The sequence below is a fragment of the Lutjanus erythropterus genome, chromosome 13, assembly GCF_056507025.1.
Source record: "Lutjanus erythropterus isolate fLutEry1 chromosome 13, fLutEry1.hap2, whole genome shotgun sequence".
Taxonomy (NCBI): Eukaryota; Metazoa; Chordata; class Actinopteri; order Lutjaniformes; family Lutjanidae; genus Lutjanus; species Lutjanus erythropterus.
Genome location: NC_139329.1, coordinates 25,338,586 through 25,362,048, shown reverse-complemented (window position 1 = coordinate 25,362,048; position 23,463 = coordinate 25,338,586). Strand labels below are relative to the sequence as shown.

The 23,463-nt window shown below is 38.9% G+C and overlaps 1 protein-coding gene across 1 annotated transcript in view; it reads left to right on the top strand.

The window, feature by feature from the left end:
* Positions 1 to 453: 453 nt before the first annotated feature.
* Positions 454 to 23,463, top strand: part of otud7a (OTU deubiquitinase 7A) — a 57,778-nt gene continuing 34,768 nt past the window's right edge. Inside the window, exons 1-2 of the mRNA XM_084734584.1 lie at positions 454 to 618; positions 20,692 to 20,824. The gene's annotated coding sequence lies outside the window, so the exon portion shown is untranslated. The remainder of the gene's footprint in view (positions 619 to 20,691; positions 20,825 to 23,463) is intronic.

Here is a 23,463-nt window from a genome sequence, read left to right as displayed (position 1 = left end):
GATGGATAAAAAAAATTATGGAATTTTGAATTTGAGGTAAACTGTCCCTTTAAAGTTATAGGGTAGCTACTTCAGCTGAAAGGCATTAACAGGAATTAGACCCGTGCTGGTTCACAGATTATTATTTTTAGGCCAAAAAACTCATACTTTATCTCAAAAGAAAGAAGGAAACACAAACAAATTATGTTTGATTAAGCTTAATGGGGTTATTATTATCAATCTATTATTTAAAACTCAAATGCACAGAAAAGACAAGCATTTGTTTTCTTTATAATATATTAATACTGAAATTTTTATATACTGACGCCATATATGCCTCATAAGATGAAGTTGAAGAGATTTGTTTCTGTGAAGGCACAGCGGCCTCTCGCGGCTCCTCGCCGCATGTGTGAACCCTCCGCGGGCGTGAGCCGGACGTCTCGAGCGGCTGACGTCAGGCGGCGGCGTCTGTCGGAGGGGGCGTGGCTTTGTTCTGCTGCAGCGGAGAAATATGACATGGGGCTGAGCGAGAGGGAGAGGGAGAGAGTGAGACAGACAGCAGCCTGATAGGAATTAGCGGTTCGTCAGAGGTCTGGACCGAAAACCTGAGGATGGGGAGTAATGACTGAAAACAGCACGGTAAGAGACAGACATGTTGTGTGTGTGTTTTTTTTTTTTTATTTCCCCCACACACAGACACACACACACACAGCGCGACAGGCCGATTCATGGCTCATTTGATAGTGAACACAATGGGCTGCCACTGCAGACAGGTGCACCTGCCTTTATGCGAGTACGTGCCTCGATGCATTCAACTTCAGGCTCTGTGAGGATACCTTTTTATTTTAGGTCGGAGGCGAAATGCATCGAGGCCACACGTCTCATCGATGGTTTGGGACCAGACGTGAGCGGTTAGGAGTCTCAGAGTTAAATGCTGTAAACATGGATGAATCTGTATGCTTAGTCACAGACCATTGTGATGTAGGAACATACAGTAGGAATGTAATGTATATCTGAGACAGATGAGTGTATTTGTGATGGTACAGACAAATAGCCTGTTAGCCAACTGAGGCTATTCTTTTTTTTTTTTTTTTTTAACAGACATAGAATATTAATCATCACAGTGTATTTTGGGCCAGATGGCATCTGAAATATAACAGCTATATGTTTTATGTAATAAATCACAGCAGTTTCACTTTCAGCTGTCTTAACTGCATGTACCTCTGCCTGCTTTAATTCTTGTGCCCACATACGTTTCTTTTATTGTTGGCCTGGTTCTACGCCTGCCTGTAAAGATGGTGAGGCCACTAATTCACTGCTATGGTATTTTTAAAGCCATATTCATGTCCCCTGACAAAGACCTGCAGGATAAAACCCTTAATCTATCATTAATATCAGATTATATTTGAGCTGGGTCGTCAAATAAACTCCACCGTCTCTGCCTGGTCATTTGGAGGATGGTGATTTACATCAAATCAACTTGTTCGCTCTCTTACCTTCACAACTCGTTCAGCCACCTGTCTTCATGCTTGTCTTGGGGCTTGCGAGACGGGCAGTTGACAGTAGTCGCGTCTGATTTGGAGACAGCTTGAGTAGACGGGGCAGAGATACAAAGCAGGGCCCGTAGGCTGCCAGGCCAAGCCAGGCCATGCCAGCTCCACAGAGGGCTTCAGTGCAGCAGGGCACCGGGGAGAGGGCTCTTGGCACCTGATCAGTTACCACAGTGAATTCTGTTCCTGTCACTGGCATTTAGCTACAGAAAAGCAGAGCAGAGATGACGGTTGTTGTTGAACCCAGTTGGGCTTTCATGTCACCGTGGCAGCGCTGCTTTATCAAACTGCTTCTCGCCTGATACAAAATGACATTCCTTTGCAAACATCTGTGCCAAATGCCCACTACCTGCTTCAAAACCCTCAGCAGCAGGTTATCATCTGAAGCTATTATTGCAAAATTTAAAAAGACACTGGTTGCATTATTAAAATGCCATGCCAAGTTTATATTAATACATATTTTGCACCAGAGATCCAAGCAGCAATGATGTGTTTTTCCACAGTTTAATCATTAAAATAAATCATCTCTTGGATGCAGAAAAGCACCTACAAAGGGGGCTTAAATAGCCCATTTCTTTACAAAAGAATCCCATGTCTCCATGCCTGATTCCCCCAAAGTTTAGTCCTTCGGTGGAGATGAAATGAGTCAAGTGCCCATGGTAATCATGGCCCAATCACTGCACGGCTTTGAAGTGGGCCCTGTTCTTCAGACATCTCTACAGGTGGGGAAGCAATGTTAAGTGTTCTGTCTGCAGACAGTGGGAGGTCAGCTAGAGGCCACGGAGGCAGGCAGGCAGAGGGGCTCCTCTCTCACATCAACATATGGGAGGAGGGGGGTGGTGAAGGGGGCACTGGTCACCTTCCCAGAGTCACTGCACTGTGCACTGGCCTTCATGTCGGATACACTTGAGGGGAAATGTGTCTCCCAGTGAGCGAACCCGCTCTCAAATGTGTCTGTGAAAATGTGGCAATATGAAATGTACCTCCAAATCACAGTCATATGAAGTCGTAAGCCTTGTGCCATAAAGCTGTAATAAATCCTTACAGCAGTATTCCCTTTCATGCTGTGGAAAAGGCTTCAAACCACAGAAGTGTTGTAATAAGTTGACTGCAAAAACCATTTAACCATGATTTATGAAGTGTTTTTTACAGTGAAGCTAGATTTGACAGCATTTGCAAGGTCAGAGCTGTTTTTTTTTTACATTTGTCTGCTTTTAACGTCTGAATCGCTGGAAGTATCTAAGGGATCCTACATGGCTTGTAACTGTAGTCTGAAGGGAGCTGTAGACCTTTAGGTTTCAGAAAGGATGTTTGGATGTCTGCGCTTAGCCTGTTGATATTACTGGAGCCAGAAAACCCCGATTTGAGCAACAGTGAGGGAACATAGACAGGGCTGGTTTAGGGCAAGGAAGTAGCGACCATTATGGCTGACAGTGATAGGATGAGACACCTGTCAGTCAAGCAAACACTTCCACAGACATGGACCACTTTGCCTTAATTAACACATTTTTTATTTCAAGAGAGAATTTGGGGACTTTCCCAAGGATATTGAATACGGCTTCAGAATTCAATCTTAATGGCTGCTGTTTGATTCGTAAAAGTAAGAATAAACCTCTTGGTGTTTGATCTTGCTCTTTTTTTTGTCTGACACTTGAGAATCAAGTTATTTAATCCAGATTCTGAAACCAAATGGACCTGTTTAACACACAGGTCACTAAATTAAATGCTGTTTCATTCATTTAACTTAAATATAAGCAGATATTACTGCTTACTGATATTACTGCAGATAAGCTGCTTTAACAAGATAACGCTCTGCACCACCACAGAGCAGACCTGGGAAAAAGTAAATGTTTAATTTGGCAATTAATATTGTTTTTCTTACTGATAAACTGTTATCATGCATTTATTCTGAAAGGGTTTAGTGCTGTGTCCATTGGTAATGATAATCAACTGTATCTTTTATTAAACTGTAACTTTATTCTTTTCATGCTCTACATCCATGTTGTTTACATTGTTCTTCTACTGTTGCTGCAGCCAGTGTGCTGAAGTGCATTGCTGTGTTAGTAAATTAAAAGCTTTTTGATACGTTTAACCAAATATTATGCTGTTTTAGCCAGATAATGCTCTGCTGCACCACAGAGCTCCATTGACACTTACTGTCTATGTGTTTTTTTTTATTATTTAAATATAATAGCAAGGCGGACATTTACTATGTTATACTGCCCCTGAAAACACCAAACCCGAATTGGATGTTCTTGGGTTAGGCCGATGGATGTCGCCATCATACATCGCAATGGCTGACAGCGATCGACCACTGAGCCCTCTACCATTGTAACATGGAGATTTAAAAGTTTGATTTATCTGAGATAATGTGTCCCCTCAGAGTTGTTAAGTTATGTTCTTGACAGGTAGGAGAGAAAATAAAAAGAAGCTGTTTCCGCTGTTCATTGCCCTACATCTCCATGCTGTGTTTATTATTTTATTTTTTTATTAAACACAACTAAGTTGCGGACATGTGGTGCAGGGACGAACCCTTTTAGACCCAACAACAATATAGTCGTCCATTGCGATGTTTCATTGTGGACACAAAGTTTGCAATAGATGACGTTTCTGTGGAACATTGTGATGACAACCAAAGCTTGGTGTCTTGCATTTTTACGGTTGCACACATTGTTTGTGATTAAACCTTCGTCACCAGTGAGAAGGTGTTATGATCAAGGCTGAGAGTGGCACCCTCAGTCAGACAAAGTGACCACAGTTGTGTTTTTAGCTTTTTCTCAGTCTTTATCCGAATGTGACACAGGCAGCAACAGGAGTTGAATGTTACGTCGTGTCAAGAAGATATCCTCTGTGACAGCCATAGCTTGTGTATGCGGGTGTGTGTACACATGTGTGTCTGCGTGTCCTGCATCTAATTGCATTTGTGTTGCTCCACGAGTCTGGTGCTGAGTCTGGGAGCAGGCCGGCTGCTGCTGGAGAGGTCTGCCATTGTAACATTTTCCCCACAAGGCCCGATGGGCACAGCCTTCCCCTGTCCTGCCACGAATCAGCAAGGGAGCAGTTTCTAAATCAAACAGAACACTGTTGCACAGGATACCCTTGGTGACTCAATTTAGATTCATGCAGGCCCACAGCGTAGGTCATTTTCATTCATTCAGAAAAAGAGGTCAGGCCTCTTTTTCTCTGCGAAACCCAGCTGCATTTGTTTGAAACTCAGTGTATCTCCATTTTGTCTCACAGTTTATTTCCACCGAAGGCAATATTAAAAGGGAAATGCGGGTTAGACACTATGCTAAGAAAAGACGAGCAGCAGCGCTGTTGTTCAGGTTGTTTTTACGTCATTCATTTTCTTAGTAGAGAAACAAATGCTCTGCTGTCTGTCACTGTCACTGCCCTTTCTTTCATCTTTACTCCGTAAGATATAGCACATCTCATCAGATGTTTAACGAAACACGTTGGGGAGTAAATGTGCCCATTCTCAGCTATAGACATATTTATCTTCGTAGTCTCCTTTCTGGCGAGATGAAGAAGAAGAGATCTGTGATGACTCAAGAGGGTCAAAAAGTACAGTTGCCCATATTTCTTTACACTGTATTTATCTTTTGAAGGTTTGCGGGGAAATTATTTTGACGTCACCATCTGTTCACAGTCATGCAGTTACACATACAGTGTACTGTACATTAATATTTGGTGGTCTACTTTGATTGTTCACCCTGCAGCTACTTTCCTCCCACTGCTTTTTTATGCCTCTCCCACGCACTTTCAGGCTTATTGGCCACCCCCCCACCTACATACTTTAACTTGTGGGGTGAGATGACATCACTTGACATGTAGATGAGGTTATTGGAAATTTCTTGGATTTACTGATTATTTGTTCTAAAAGTAAATAAATGCTTGAAATAAATCAGAATTAATATTCTATATATATAATCTATAAATCTCTCTATATAATCAGTGAATATATTATAATCTATACATGATGTTTTTGATAATATAATGCACATTTGTGCCATGCTGTGCCAACTGCTGTGGTCATTAACATTTTAATATGTTTATTTTTATTAATTCATTTGACAGTTTTCAATTTTACAATAACAAAATATATTAAAAGGACACACAAAACAATATAAAGAAAATACAAATTCAAACTGAAGACAAACAGAGCACAGCAAAAAGGCTGACAGACAGTTAACAGGATACGTATAATCTTTTAAAAGGTGTTTTCACAATAGTAACATCAGGAGCAAGGTAAAGTAACATAGATCAGTGTATCACATTAAATACCACACCTTCTCAGGTAACCAGGCAGATCGAAGTCCCTATGGGTGCTGGATAATATGACACGGTGCTAAAAAAGGTCCCTAGATAACATTTTAGTAGTATATTAACTTAAGATTTCATTCTGTTTGACTTAACAACAAGTATGGTTTCTAGTCATAACAGGAGGTACGGTTCAATGCTACAGGCCCCAGACTTCTGGGACGTTCCCTGAACGACAGCTGGAACAGCAGGCGCCACCACTGAAAATGAAAACTACTATACAGAGATGTAATTACTAGGGATGGGTATCTAGAACTGGTACTAAACCAGAACCAGTTCCTAACTGAAGTATTGTGAAGCTCTTGGACAAACAGTGCTGTTATGAGTATTTATGTGCTGTAACATAAACAGGTGACAAAACGTTAAAAAAAAAATGGGCTAACTGTTCAATTTAATGAAAATGCAGCTACATGCAATAATTCCTGAAACAATTTAACTTGTTATACCTGCTAAAAGTAATGGCCTAATAAAATAACTGTTGAATCTTGTCACATCGTTTCATTTCATGTCTTTATTTCTCGCACCAAATTACGGTGTGCAGTATCAACAGGAGGATTGATAATTTTCATTATGGAAAACTTGTGTTTTATATAAAATCCTAACAATACACAGCCGTAGTAATGACAGAATGTAAATTCAAGGAATGGAAAAACTTGCGACCATTAATAACATCAAAAATGGGGGTTGATTTCATGAAAATCTGGAAACTTTTAAATCTGCACAGCTATAAGAGCTTTAACTTGAACCTGTTAGTTAAATCCATCATGTAATCTACTTTGTGTTTGCTCCAGAACTAAACAATGGATTAATGTTTCATCAAGGACTGGAACAAATGCCTAGTAAATAAACAAAAAGCAGTTCGCACATCTGAAATGATAAAATGATCAATAATCGCAGAAGTGGCATATTATATTTTCACATTGTATGACCAGATTTGTTTTTCTTTCCATGTATTGACATATCTGTATAGTAGTCTTTAGTGTTTATGGCGGAGTCTGCCATTCCAGCTCAAGCTGAATTCTGGGACCTGTAGTGCTAAGCCATACTTGCTGCTGACACAACTAGTAACCATGGGCATCACTAAATCAACCAGAGCTGAAATCTTAAGGTACTAAAATATGTGTACATGTTAAATCACTTAAACGAATCTTTTCTGGTTCTAAAACTCATTTTCTAGTGAAAATCCTTTGAACTATAAAAAGGAAACATAATTTTTTGCATCATCAGTCACTACAACATAATAAATGTCAGATACTGGTCTGAATATGACACATCTTTCCTCCGCAGTGCACCCACACCCACTGAATGCCCTCTTTGTGGGTGTACAGGACGGCAGCTTGGAGAACTCGCTTCAGACAAAGTTACTAAGTCTAAGTTGTTTTTTTTCTCATTCAAGAGGCCAGCGTAAAAGTTTGTATCAAAGATCTTTGTGGAGCAGGCTTCGATCATTTAACCCCTCACAAAGATAACTGATGTATTTTGCTGCTTTTGGTCCACCCTGGTCCTGGGTGATGAGAGTAAAATAGCACATGCATCAGATTCAGAGTATCCTCACTTCGTTTGCAGCTTCCATTAACTGTTGACTTTTGCTTCGGTCAAGTATCATTGACATGCACAGTTTGGGTGTCAGACAAAGTTGGCTCCATTTGGATAGCTAATCATTCAGCTAAACTGACCACAGTAGTAAAGTGCCGGAAGCACTCAGGCCCTGTGGTTGAATTCAGGTTAATTTGTAGCTTCCTTCAACAAGAGTAAGCGGTGCATTCTGTTCTCTTCTGACTATGTTAATGTTGTGGCACAGTGCTCAGATCATAGTTTCAATTTCAGGCTCTCTGAGTAGATTTTATTTCCTGGTAGCTAGTGTGAGCCTCAGCACAAATATGTATTACCTCTACATGGGTACAATTAATTGTATGCATTGAGAGTCTTTGATACTTATGACCACAATAATATTTTCCATCAAAAACATTGTGGTTATGAGTATTTTCATCAGATTCAGGCATTACTGTTGTAACCAAATGGTGCAACTCAAACTTGGCAAGAAAAGGTGTGTAACTTTTCATCTGCATGCATGACTGTGCAACTGTGCGTGCCTTAAATCCAGTGTCGGTGTCATAAGGCCAACAGCCTGCATAAAACAGGTCAATGAGTTTTGTAAACTTGCATGTCTCCCGAGTATGTGAGGAAAAAACGGAGGAGACAGACCACAAGCCTACATCTCTGGTGTTATTGTTGATTATTTGCTGATTATTTTCAAGGTCAGAAGATTAGAATGTCAGAAAATTGTGAAAAACGGTTATCACAATTTGCCAGAGCCCAACGTGATGACTTCATATTGTTTCATTAATCCTCACTGTTAAGAAGCTGGAACCAGCAAAAGTTTGACATTTTTGCTTGAAAAATTACTAAAACGATAAATCAGTTATCAAAATAGTTGGCAATTAATTTTCTTTTGATAGATCACTCAATTAATTCCCAGTTGGTTGCAGCTCTAGTCCTTACCACTCATCTTTACCCCTTTGTTTCAGTATGTAGGCACCTTGCCAAAGGACACTGCAAAATCAGTTGCTCATTGAAGGAAGAGCTGTACCCACTCAGTGGTTGTGGTAGCCGCCTAATTGGTAACTAGAACAAATGGTGAAAGATCCCTTTTTCTTTTTTTACACAGAAACCTATGGGTTGATGGGTTTTAATCTATTTTTCTTCAGATACTAAATTAAGAATGAGGTTCTGTGAGATTGCCCTCTCCACCTACTTGAGTGTACATGCACAACTGTGTGCACACCCACGCTCACAGTCAATCCAATAGTGGTACAATACAGGTATTGTGAACTGTAGAGTCTGAGATATAACAAGTGTCAAAACAATCTCTTCTACTGTTTCTGTGGAGAAGAAATTCTTTATTTTTTGGGGTCAGTGCAGGATATCATAGCTGGTTTATGAAGCAGAGTTTCAGCTGAATACAAAAAAAAATAATTTCATTATATCTCAGAAGCTTCTTTACAAAAAAGCTACAACTGTAACATGATCTACATGACATTGTGCACTGTTTTGCAGTAAATGCTGTTTTCTTTTTTTTTCCATGGTACCAATCTGAAATAATCAGGTTGACATGAGAACATGAAGTACTGTATAGCTGCCTAGCTTAGCTGTATGTGGCTCTCTGTGTGTTTTATTTCAGAAATAGAAACTGTGGATTCAGAGCAGTCATCATTATAACCTACTGTATACATCCACTGGGCTTAGATGTAAAAATATACTGTAGATGTACTACTGTTGTCACAATACACTAGAATTTCTAACCTTGATACAATACCTAGATAAATATCGATGTTGGGCACCATTTTTAATACCACAGGAAGAGGTTGACACAACATTGAGGGCTTAAATTTTGGATATTTATTACAAGCTAAATATAACTCTCTCCCCCCCAAACCACCCCACCCCTGTTATAAGGCTTTTTCAAGGCGTTTTTTCTTTATTCTACTAAGGGACAGGAGGTGTCACACACTATAAAGAATGCACAGCCCCCTGAGGCAAATCATGAATGGTGACATTGGGCTATAGAAATAAAATTTGACTTGAACAGAGCAATGACATGACAACAAGAGACACAACATACATTTGTGTTTCTCTTTAGATCAGGCCTTTAAAAGGAGTTAGTAGTTATAGTTAATATCGTGTGTTAAGATAACAGCAAGAGCACGAAAGCGCAGCTGGTAATCGATGTATCGATACTGCAGAAAATGAGTATTGAAATATGTCAAATATGCAGAATCAGTATATAGGCTATCAATATTTGTGACAAACCTAATATGTACAATAACAGCATCCCGCCAAGTATCATTGATCTGCAGGTGATGACAAAAGTTACAGATCAGTCTACTGTCATATTCACAGATATCTTCAAGAGTTGAGTTACATGTAGGTCTTTAAGCTCGCGAGGAGAGTGGAGGCAAGCGGAAGATTGTGTGTGTGTGTGTTCAACACTTGAGAGAAGGACACCCTCCCTCAGCACAAACACCAGCTGGCTGCAGCTAGCTGGTCTGTTTATCTCACATGGGATCAGTAGATAAGTATTCAGTTAGCACAAACTTCTTTATGTCTCATCTGTGTATATGTACCGTCTCCGCTCCCATGCTCATCACCGTGTTGTTAATACATCTGACACTGGCTGCTAAGTGTGTCATTTATATCTACGGCATGTTTTTTTTTTTCCTTTCTTTGGCATCTTCTTAAAATCCACAGAAATTCAGGAACCTTCTGCTTTGGTAAGGCTTTGATTTCCAGTCACAGCTGTCTGCTTGTGGCGCTCTGTCGAAAACGGCCAAGTGGGGGGAAAAAAGAGGTATTGGCCGCTGTGGTGGGAGGGCTGCAGGGACTGACATTTTAAGGGGTTATGATCTTGTTCTGTGCCCCTCAGCAACCAGCTCTTTGTTTGGATGCACGCTACACACACACACACACACACACACACACACACACACACACACACACACACACACACACACACAGCTGAGCTCTGTTAGAACTGAAGATTTGACTTGATTTTAAGGTCAGAAACAAGAATTATCAGTTGTTTTGTTGAAGGGGCTTTCATGGCACCACAATATGGTAAAAAAAAAAGTCATATTGTGGTTATTTTGACAGATATTGTGGTTACAATATGATTCACGGTTAGTGGGAATGATAATTTTTGCATCAGAGCAAGATTTCTAGGCTAGGGCATCACTGCATTCATTAAAATGCTGTTCGGTCAATTTTCCATTAACAAAAAATTGGAGCTTCTGTGAGTTGGATATTGCACTTATTGCACTTGCCATATTGTGATTTCTGTAAAAATTTCAATTAGCCTAATTGTGCAGCCCTAATAGATTTATTGCTTGTAGTGTTGCTTTTAAAAGATATGATGATCAACCTGTCATTTGGTGTCTCTAAATAATCCAAACCACAGATGAAGCAGAAAAATGTTTGAAGTTTGATGAGAAATTCATAGCTTGAGCTTCTTAAATTTCTTACAAAACCTGAAAGCTTTTCTAGGAACTGGTACTGGCGTCCCTCAGGTATACACACAGTACAGTGCTCATGCTGTCCACTGCAGCATTAATTGACATTTACCTCAAATATTAATGCGATGATGCATTTTGTGCAAATTGACAACAACTCTCCAGTCCGTGCATATGCTGTGCTGGCAGTGTGCAGCGCAGCAATGAGATGCAAAGTGACATTATTGCTTTCAGCAGCATCTTTCTCGCAGCATGTGAGGGGCTGCTGCACAGAAGTCTGGCTTTTTTTTTAAGTTTAGGGGATTAAGAAAGCGAAAGAAAAAGTATTTGTATGGGTGTTTGCATGGCTTGATTACAGACTCTGTCTGGAGGTCAAGACTTAGAAGTAATACACTCTCTTTCTGCCTTGTATCAAGGAGTGGTTAGCGTTTGACTGACATGTAACAGAGTCGGTCCATCTACCTTTTTGGCTTTCTCTCGGTTCATGTCTCCATCTTCTTGCATCCTGAAGTAGGAGCTCACTCAGCTGTTGGTTTCTCAGGGGTGACAGGGTGCTCTGAGGTCACAGCTAATAAATGCCATCTGTGGGTCCTGAAGGTGGAGCTGTGATGATGTCAATCAATTGATTGGTCAATTGAAAGAAAATAAGCTGCCAATTGATTAATCATTAATTCAGTTTTTCAAGGAAAAAGGTCAAACATTTGCTGGTTCCAGCTTCCTAAATGTAAGGATCTGCTGCTTTTCTTTGTCATTTACGATGCGTGAAGGGTCTTTCGGTGTTGGACTGTTGGTTGGACAAAAAAAAAGCAACTGACACCAATCGTTGTGAGGTAGTGTCTTAATCAGTCGTTAGCTAGTCAGTTAGTTAGCATTTTGCTAACATTAGCTAACTTAAGGGTTTAATTTACAATATTTTCCTGAAAAAAAAAAACAGTGTCTAGACTCTTAAGTGCCAGCACCAACCTGAGAAGTCTAGTGTCATTCATATGCATATTAATGTTGGCAATTTAATTAGTTTACCAGAGTGCCACAGTGGACAGACTGCTAAAACAGCAAATTAGCATCTTAAAAAGTGACAGATGACCACTGGGCAGAGTTGTTCTTTCACTTTGATGGAAGAAGACACTCACCACCCCCTATTTCTTTATTTTTTTTTCTGTGTAGCGATGCTGAAGACAAAGACAAAGACATAGTATGATTGTTCACCTGACTGTCCACAGGATTTGAGCTTCTATTAGCTCAAATCCTGTTGATTATGATGATTAAATGATGATTAAATTGATGATTCAATTTTTAGTCCAAAAAAAAAGTCCAATTAGTACGGTTGTTTTCATCAGAAAAGGAACAGAGGCATGTCACTGGGACTTTGTGATGCACATTTTTCTATTTTTTTTTTTTTTTTTACATTTTATTGACTAAATGATTAATCATTAAAAGAACCAGCAGCTTAATTGAGAACGAAATTAATCGTTAGTCGCAGCCCCATTACCTGAAGGCAGAGGGAGTCCCACAGTGGAGGGATGAGGAGGGGCTCAGCTCATGCCCAGGTAGTGGCTGCAGAGAAAGACAGACATAGATGGTGCTCTCAAAAATCAAAATGGCTCAAGTTGATGAGCCGGCACCCGGGTGAAGAGCACTCGCTTGAATATGTCATCCCGGCCGCTGATTGAAACGCGTCACACATTCCACAGGTCGGCTATAATGTCGCCTGGACGTAGACACACATGTACATGTTTTCTGAGTACTGGTGAGGCACATACAATCACTACAAGTACAAGCTTGCCATTGTGGCTGCAGGAGGAGGAGGAGGAGGAGGGCCAGAGATTGAGGCTGACTGACTGATATGAAGGTTGAATAGCAAGTGCTGCTTCCACTCTGCATTGAAATTCACTGATTGAATCTTGTGCTCTCAAGCAAGGACTTTGAAACAGTGCAAGTGCTTAGTTTGTAGTTTGGTGAGACATTATAATATCCCATTACATGAATTTTCCATGCCACTTAAGTGTGCTGTGTTATGGAGCACGCTAATGGATTGTGTTGATTATTCAGTACCGATGCAAGGTGGAAATGATCTGTTTTCCTGGAATTGTGCTCATTTGTTTATCCAATATACAATTACCCCAAGTCTAATGTAACAGCAGCTGTGTTTCTTCTGTTTCTCCCTTTATTTATTGAATAACATCAATATAGCTGCAACAACATGTTTTGAAACTGTTGCCTGGTTTTATTGTTTCCATCTTATAGTATATTTAAAAAGCAAATAGCCATTGTTTTGGGAACAACAGGCGCTTTTTTTTCTCTGACCATAACCGTGGCTTGACATTTTGCTGCGCACAGGCATGTGAAAAAGTACTGGATAAGAATGAATGCCATTAGCTGTCTTCTGTGTTTTGGCAGCCCTTTGTGGAAGCACTTGCTTTGTTGGCTTTGAGATGGGTAAACACACCGAGGGCACACTGAGTAGCAAACATGCAATGGTTAGTGTTTTTTCACACACACACACACACACATGCGCTCATGCACTCCAGAGATGGGGATCACAGGGTGGTTATCTAGCAGTGTCGAACGCAGCAGTTTGAGCCTGTCGGTGCTTGGCCCTGCTAACTGCGGCTCAGCTCTCACGCTGCTGATGAAGCCGCAGTTGGCCCGGCCGACCGAGCTGTTTGTCCGAGCCAGAATGTAAGATTTTATTCTCCGCCTGCCTTGGAGGAGAATTCAGAATACTCTGTCCAGCAGAGGAGGGATCAGGCTCTCTGAGGTTTGAGTAACTTAATTTGTGTGTAACCAACAAACCCGCATGTCGTGTCCTACCCTTGCCGGACAGGTCTCCAGCCACTATTTTGTAAATCGGGCTCAGGTTTTAGGTTTCAAAGGTAGTTTTGACTCTCTGGACTGGTGCCACCTGCTATACTGGGAGGCTGTGGAGGGAGCTGAATGCATTAAATCAGTCACTCAGTTAAACTGTCTCATTCATAAATGTTGTTTAGTATTATAGTTTGTTTTTTCTCAGCCACATTCTCTTGTCATTTTTATTTATAGCTACATCTGAAAAAAATCAGCATGAGGCCTTTAATACAGATTATGTGGCATGTGTGCATTTACTTTCAGTTTCAATTTAACTTGCTTTATTGGCATGGCATTTTGGATCAAACATGATAAACAAAAAAAATACATGTACACAACAGAATGTCAATAGTAAATAATAAAGTAGAATAGAAATTTAATGATTGGATTTCTGTTTTCCACTGCTTTAAATATTTAATACTTCTTACTGCTGAAATATCTGCAGTCTGCAAATATTCTGCGTCCCAAACAAACCTTTAATCACAACTCTGATAAACACACAAGACTTATCATATCAGTGATGATCCAAGTCAAGATATACCTTACTTTCAGGTGTTGATGTCACAGGTCACCAAATACGGTGTAACACCTGCACTAAAGTAGATCAGATAAATGAGGAAACACACATAATTTAAATCCTGTGGCTTTGGTTCATTAGTTCTGATAAGCTGTTTTTTTTTAAGTAATCATAAATATTTTCTGGTAATTTCAAACTTCAAAAAATTGCAGCTCCTCATGCCAGTGGTGATGTGTACAAATAGCTTGTTTTGTCAATATTAGTCCAAAACCCAAAGATATTTAATATCTAATTACATAAGAGAAAGACGATAACAGAAAAATCTCACACTCAAGGTGCTGGAACCAGCGAGTGTTTTATTGACTTCAGGATGTAAAAATTGTTGGAGATCAGTTTTCTGTCAACCAGTTTTGCATTAATCAAATAATCTAGTCTAGTCTAATAAGTTTATGTAAACTTGAAGGTATTTTTAAGCAAATGTTTTTAACGTTTCAGTTTTCTGGGAACTACATGTACCAGGGTTATTTACTGGACCAGGCTTTTGTCCTCTGTGATTATTTACAAGGATTTCTTCCAGTAATGCTACAGAAAATGTGAAAGTTCAGAACTTGAAAGAAGTCTCATTACATTTTAGAATTTAGTGAGAGGACTTTGTTCACCCCAACAGGGAAATTTGTTTTATTAATTTGTAATTTAAATGAAAAAGTGCAACAGCAGCTGGTTCTCAATATTGGGCGGTATAATGAAAGAGACTCAACACTGAAAGAGAATATTAACACCCCAACATTTAAAGGTCCAGCACGTAAAATGTACAGGGATTTACTGGCAGAATAAGACACCTTTATATCCCATGGAGGCTGCTGCGTTACACCACCATGGTTCTACAGTAACAGAACAGAAAAACCAGACACTAGCTGTAGAGCGCCTCTCACTTTTTGCACAAGTTTCCCCGCTAGATGTCACTAAATCCTACTCACTGATCCTTAAAACACAAATCAGCTGATTGATGATTGATGATCTTGCATTACTGCACCTTTTTTCCGTGTCTAACTGACCTAGACAGTGTGACTTAATGCAAAGTGATCTCCACAGTTTAAATATTTTGTAGGACTTCATTCTAAATTTACTTAAATTTATCAGCTTATTTCTAGATTAAACCATACAAATAGAGAGACATAACAGAGATACTAATGTCTTCATTGATAATTGCCTGAATCAGGAAAATGTATTTATTTGTATAAATTGCATAATATTATGAGTTTTGTTTTTTTGTTATTATGCTTCCTGTCTGCACAGCAAAATATAATGTTGAAATATAATAAGACTGTGATGATACGCAATTACTAAGACTGCACACCTAGAAGTCACGTAAGTAAAGTTGTGATTTTCTCACTCCAAAAGCTAACGTTAGCCCCGTTAGTGTTTTTATACCAGGATGTCGTCACACAACAGCGGGTCTTACTCATTCCTTCTCTTCACGGCTGATAAAAGGACCAGGTGTCACCAGATAAAACTAGACTGACGTCATATATTGTGTGAAACGAGACATAAGGTTCACAGTAAACTACGACAAGCCTACCACAAAGATTTGTACAATATGCTTTAAATTCATATCATCATATCATATGTGTAACAAACATCATATGTGTAATTCATGGCATAGTTCAAACAGAATCAAAAAATAAGACTCTTGAAATGCATTGAACGTAAATTAATGCTATCTAACAGTGTTTAAAGGATGGATTTTTCCTTAACAGTATCAGTATTTTCAGCTCAAGTGGACATAAACTCACATGTGCAAAATAACAAAAAGTCTACTTCAAAATAGAAAGTGCCTCTTAAAAGCTTATTTAAAAGCATAACTGCAAATGTATACACTGCTGTTAACCTTGGCGTGCCTGTATAGGATTTGATGCCTGACCATTTTCCAGTTACAGAGGAGATGCAGTACAAAGAGTAGAGTATAAGTGTTTGTACAGTATGTTCACCTCCCACCTGCTGTGTATCTGCCTGACATGTGGGCGATCAGCGCTCACTATGGAGACAATTATCTCAGCTATAACTCATCCTATTTCTGTGAAATGGCTACATGTACGTATACATGTACGTCTTGGAAAAATGGACCTTTACGGAAAATAAAAGCTGCATTAAATGACAAATAAGCTTCTGGCGAGGGGAAAATGCTCATGCATCTTTTTTTTTCTTGTGATCTTCAGTGCTGCATTTTGAAATATTCACAGGGTAAAGGCTGAAAGTTGTCATTGTCGTCATTTCACACTTTATAATCAGCCAACTGGTTGACTGGTGGTTTAAAGTAGTGAAGCTTCAGATAGTGTTAAACATAAAAAAAAGGAAGTAGTGGGTGGGGAGCTGTTCTACAGTGTAAGGATGAATATTGTGGGGTGGTTTTGCATTTAATTACTTTTGAGGTAAAGCTAAATAGAGCTGTGTTTGTACAGGTTTATAATTGTTTCACAAGTTTACATGAGGTTCTTCATTCCGTCTCAGCTGAAGAATACAAGCAGGTATGTTTATTGTTTTGTGGTGTAAAGTGTACTTATAAATCTTGATTGACAGTTAATAATGATTGATTTAGTTTTTGAATGTAAGCAAGACACAAAAAGCGGCTTCTCTTTTGGTCTTTAAATTACAAAACATCGGCGGCTCTCAGCGGGGCGGCTGTGACGGCTCCCCAGGTGCCTCATTTAATAGTCAATTCCGCACAATGTTTTTGCTCGAGTCCAAATTATGGTTGTTATTTGTGAAAAAAACGTATTAAAGCTTGCACATATTAAGTAGGTGTTTCATTTATATCATATCTGATGCGAACAGCTGCATCTAACAGAAGCGGAAATTGATTTTACAAGTAATTTGAGAGTCTTAGATGTCACACTTTATATCTGCAGTGTCTGTTGAGTGTATAGTGATACTGGAGGAGAGTTCAGTGGACCGTCCCCACTGTAGATGATTAAGAAACAAGTCCTGGGTCTCTGTTTTTTACTGTCTACAAACAGGCCCTTGTAAAAAGGGACTGCGGGCAGAGTGCTTGCGGATCAGTGGACCATAGGAGGTAAACAATGCAGTGTGTGTGTGTGTGTGTGTGTGAGTACAGTAAGGAGACTAGACAAACTTGGCTCTGTTCTGTTAGTAATATGTCTGCAACTGTCAGAGAGTAAGAACATCGGAGTGAAAATGAATCATTAGCCGGTTACGAGGCCACACGTTTCCCCCCGTGGTCTCAAACTTAAATGTTTGTATTGAAACCACAAGATCAAAGATGCAGGCTGTCTGTTCATCTGTGACCCAAATATACCAGCATTCACACTCTGACTAATCACCAGGTCTGGAGATGTTCTGTGGGTGTACTTTCAATATTATAATTGAGCAGCATTGTCAAGTGCTTTTTGATCGACTCTGAAGTCTGTTATTCTGCATTCACAGGTAGATTTCTGTAATTTAATTACTCTCAGTTTCTTTGGAAATGAAAGAATTCGGCGATGGAAGAAGTATTCAGACTATTTACATAAGTTAGAGTTGTATAAACGGTATAAAAAATATTTGTTCTTTGGACGTCATGATCTCCACGATCAATTTCACTTTTAATTTTAAGGTCACAATTTGATTAAATATTTAAACATATATATACACACACATATATAAGCACTGATAACTACACCATTGTTAGACTATAAGATATTGATTTTTAAAGATTAACAAATTGTTGGCTCTGTGCTGTGATAGATATATCATTATATGGTATTAAGTGTGATATAACAGCCAATAAGCTACGCCGTGTCATCACTGAAGTGTTGTTTCTATGCCAGATGCCTCAAATAAGCGACAGTGAAGAGTAAAAAATACAGACAGAATCACAGATTCTTGTTTAGATTTTGAAACTGAAAGCTCATTTCAATTTATTTTAATCCATTTAATCTTGAACTTTTGACACCCCTACTTGTTTTTGCATTAAAAACTCCATTCATGTAAATTTATGTACCTCTATTATTGATAAAATCTACTTTAAGTAGCTCATGTTTGTGACGTGTTATTTAATTATTTTCCTGGATAATTATTAGTTCAGTCTATAACACTTTTACATATTTTGAAAGCAGATCACATTAACACATAACATAACTACAGCTGTTATATAAATGTAGTGTAAGAAGTAAAAAAAATACAGGTTTCCCTTCTGAAATGTAGTAATGTGAAAGTATAAAGTACCCTGAAATAGAAATTACTAGAAAGTACAAAGTACAAGAATTAGTACATTACTTGTTTAAATGAGTTTCGTTACTCTCCAAGGAATTACAGAGAAGTAGAGATTAAAATGGTATAAAAATTTCCTCTCATGGTTACAGTGAACAAAATAGTTCCGTTATCAATATTGTTTAATTTACAGAATGTTAAAAATTATACACTGAAATTATTTCACCTCTCAACGTCATCATGTCCTCTGTGATGTCAGTGTTTTCATTGGTTCATGTTGGACATTATTTACCGTGAATTTTTCACACAGCTTTAATGACAGTTAATATTTAAAATGGTAATACAAATCAAACTTTACCACGCTAACCCAGACAGAAGCCTACAGTCTAGTTATTTTAACACACTGAGGAGAATTTGAGTTCATACGAGGGGACGCTGTAGCTCCCATTCACTGTAAGGTTGGCGGTCTGATCCCCAGCTCCTCGAGCCCAGGTGATGATGTGTCCTTCAGAAATGCACTGACCTCCAAAATCCCTGGAGAGCGTCTGCCAAAAAATGTAATTTCAACTTTAAAACAAGAAGATCTTTGAGAAAAATTCTGTTCGGATACAGTACTTTAGTAAAACTAAACTGAAGTTGTCGGTGGTGCATACTCACGGTGAAATGTAATCTGAGGCTGTCTTTCTCATTGTTGAGGATCACTGTCATACTATGTGCACACTTTTTGTGTTGTGGATAGGCACGTGCAATGATGGATGAATGTAGGCCTATTTGTTGTGTTTTTTTTACTGCTGTTTTGCTATGATTTTATACTCCAGACAATGTCATGCTCAATGCAGATTTCCTACTGGGCCAATAAACTGTCTTCTAAATGTCCTTCTGAATGTTAGTCATGTTGATGCATTGACCTTTCATACTGACTTTCACCCAAGTTTTCCATTTCAGAACTTTATTATTTTTCAACACAAGTATTCACACTTTTATGTGAGGCCGTTATTAGTCAAGTAACTTCTGCTTAAGGGGATTATTTTTGTACTATGTGTTTGTCTAGCAGCAGTGGTTGAAGCGGTAAAAGTTTGTGTGTCTGTGACTTTGTGGTTCAAACTCAGAATAATTCAGTAACTTAAAAATCAGCCACTGTTTTTTTTTTTTATTTACACCTCAATTTATATGAGTTGTTGTCATTTTAAGTGAGGAATTTCTCTGATTTTAAAGATAACACAATGTGCTGTTCTGGTTGAAGTTGCTGTGATAGATTGTGCAAATAAACAGAGGACACATACAGTATATGAACCTTTTTTTTTTTACTGTTGAAGTGAATTATGCATGACACTGAAGGATATTTCAGTCGCACTTAAGAGGTCTTTGACGCTAACTCTTCAGCACTTGCCAGTGTTCTTGCTGAGAGGGTGCAGGGAGACGTCGGATGGTGTGATCCACCGGGAACAATGGCAGCAGAATATACTCTGAGTTTCCACTGTTGCTCTGTGTGTGGCTGCTCTCGCACTCCTCTCTCACCGTTTGCATGTGTGTCTGCTTCCACATGCCACATAATCGCATCTCTGCCTGCTGTGTCATGCAGGATCAACTTTCTCCTCTGCGTTTACCGGCTGCATCAGCATGTTTGTGTTTCGTTACGTAAAAGCGGAGATCGTGAGGCCAGCTCTGCACTTTCTTTACTGTGTGGTGGGGTCACATACACACCTGCATCTTAGTGCGAGAACCTGAAAATGCGATTACAGTCAAAAGGACCTCCAGAAGGTGGGGTCTGCTATTAAGTGCTGCTTCTACCTAAACTTCATGCACTTTGTTGTTTTAAGTAAATGTTTATGAGAGATAAAACTGCTTTATAAGGCTCCTACAACAGCTGACAGACAGACATCACAGCACAGATTAAAACCCTCTGCTGTTAGGTACTCAAGCGTGACATTAAGTGATGTAATTTCTTAAAACGCATTTTAGCAAAAAGGATGGAAAATGACAAAAATTAGTCTTTGATTTTCAATCAATAAATAAATGTTGACCGTACTCTCAGGAACTTTGATGAACAGTCAGCAGACACCGTGGTTTCTAAATGACACATGATGAAAGTAATGGCTCGGGGGGGTAATTTTGGATTTGCATATTAACACTGATGCAGTCGCAGGTGTGTGTCGGCTGGGTGTTTTACAGCAGCTTCAAATTGAAGTCAGTCAATCGGAACTAAGGGCCATAACTTTGTGTTTCAGAATGATAGCTTTCAACATTTGTGTGTGTGTGTGTGTTTCAGGGTTCTTTGCATCCCCGGTGTCTTCCTCTCCTCTGCTGCCTCTGAAGCCATCATGGACTAGAGCTGCGTCTGGTCCTGACAGTCCCGTGGTCATCAGATGGCTTCTCAACAACCCTCAGCAAAAATACAGAACGTATGTGAGATAACAACTGGAAGAAGGTTGATGAATCAAAATGACATTTAAACGATAAAGCTGCAGATATTCCTTATTGCCAAAACCAATGAAAAGACCAAAACCAGGAATGAATTGATCCTATTATCAAGTATTGCTTGTGCAGATAAATACTGATTTTTAAATCTGTGCCAAAGACCTACATTGTTGTCCACATTTTCTGAAAGACACATGAATGAGCGACACTGACAAACTGGATTTGTTCATTGTGGTGGAACAGGTACTGTACTGAAATGGCAATATATTCACACAGGTGTGTGTGCCCAGATGTGTGTGAGCGACAAATTTGCTGTTTTATGAGTATTATGAGAAAATGAAAGTATCAAAAGTAGAAGTATTTGTTATGCAGACAAATCACTGTTATTGTTATACTGCTAAATGCAGTATTTTATACAAATGCATGAATATGGAAATAGCATTTTACTGTAGTCAAGCTGGTAATTTGAATTTCATTATATACAGCTGTGTAGTGTAATTTGTCACAAGGTGTCATATTTTATAAGCTGATCATGTTTTGCAAGTAAAACTTAATCATCAAAGTAACTAGTAGTTATAGATGTCAAATAAATGTTTTGTAGTAAAGCATACAAGTTTCCCCTCTGAAATGTAGTAAAGTAAAAGTATAAAGTAGCATAAAATGGAAATACTCATGCCTAAAGGTCCAGTGTGTAAGATTTACAGGGTCTTATTGGCAGAATATGGCATAAATTAAATATATGATAAATTCATTAGTGTATAATCACCTGAAAATAAGAATTGTTGTGATTTTGATACCTTAGAATGAGTTGTTTATTTCTACAGAGGGTGGAGGTCCTCTTCCAGGGAGGCCGCCATGTTGCACTGCCATGTTTCTATAACAGTGGCTCTACGTCGGGTCTTTCGTTGCCACTTGGAAGCCTGGAAGGATAGAGTGAGATGAGGTGTTTGCAATCTGCAGTCCCACTGCTAGATGTCACAAAATCCTACATAATGGTCTTTTAAGTACAGTACTTGAGTAAATGTACTTGATTACATTCCACCACTGTTCCTCAGTAGAACACCAAATATGCATTCATCCATGACTGATAATAGTCCCCTACAAATGTAATATTTACTCCCGTTTGAGGAAGTTTTGCAGAAGATTATATAGCCCAGTTGTTTTAGGAGATTACTTTGCCTCTTTGAAATGAAACTGAGATGTAACACGTTGTTGGTTCTGGTCTTTTCGTGGGATCTGTTGAAAATAAGAAAAATTCAGACATCTTTTATCCTTTTATATATTTTTCTAGTTCACTGTGCTTTCATTATAATGCCGCCTTATTTTGCAGAAGCCTGATCCATTATGTGTGTGTGACAAATATGCAAATTGTCATTATGATTAACAGGAAGCTGCGCAGTCTTAGGTTCCTCTGGCCCACATGGTTTTACGTCAGACAGAAAAACATGCATTAGGGTGTTTCTGAGTCATAATTACCTCCCACAGGGAAAGTGATCTGAATAACACTGTTCTTAAGGGAAAAGATGAGGTCATGACTTATAATATTCAGCTATTTCTGCGTCTTGCTTCACACCACTACACTCAAGGCTTTTTGCCCTGCAAAGCAATATTGTGATTCTCTCTTGATTGGCAGCCTATTATTCTGTACTGCGTTAAGTGTCCGAGCCTAGAGAGTGTAATTATGTGCACGTATGTCATCTGTTTGGTCCTCAGAGCGTGTGAGACTTACAGACTTACTTTCAAGCCATTCTGAATTAAATGTAAGAGGTATCCTACAATTAAAATAAGCAAGCTTGCTGGTCACACTTTATTTTACAGTACACTAATACGACGTAAAAAACTGTACTTTGTATCAAATTTGACAAAAACTAGAAATAATATGTTCTTTAGTAGACCGTAATATACCCTTGATTAGACCTTTTTAGATGTTATTACAGGGTGATTAGGGACACATTACAACACAATTGTACTGTAAAATTAAGTAGAGTCACATATCTGTTACTTTCCCACTTCACCAATCATTTGCACAATTAAATTGTGTGTGTGAACAGTTTAAGAGCTTTTGTGGCATTCATCAATGGTTTCGTACTCCCCATTTGTTCTTAGGTAAGAACAAAATTTAAGAGTGCTCCAGACTGCCTGTGAGCCAGTACACATAAAAGTCTGCTCGCGCTTTGTGCTGTGAAATATTAATAATGATGAAGAAAAAGTAATTTACTTCATGAAAACGCAGATGAAAATATTATTCAGCTATTTATTCATTAAATAATTTTAAACGTTTACACTTAAAAATGATTAGATTACCAAGACAGATTCTTTAAAACTTGTGTGTTGCTCTGGAGCCTCAACTTACATCAGAATCAGAACAATCTGATCCACCTCATCTGCAGGTACTCACCGCTATCACTGGCCTTCCAGAGAGAGTTTGGTGATGGGATTTTCATATTGTCCTCCTACTACTTTGTTTAAGAGCAAGTAAAAGGGAAAAGTAAGAAAACATTCATGCCTAAGGGCCAATATGTGAAGCAGATGTGCCAAGTAAAGGCCAAAACTATAGAGGTTAAGTTATATTTTTTTTGCCTATGAGTTATAATGTGTCCCTGATTGCCCTCTAATAAAGGCC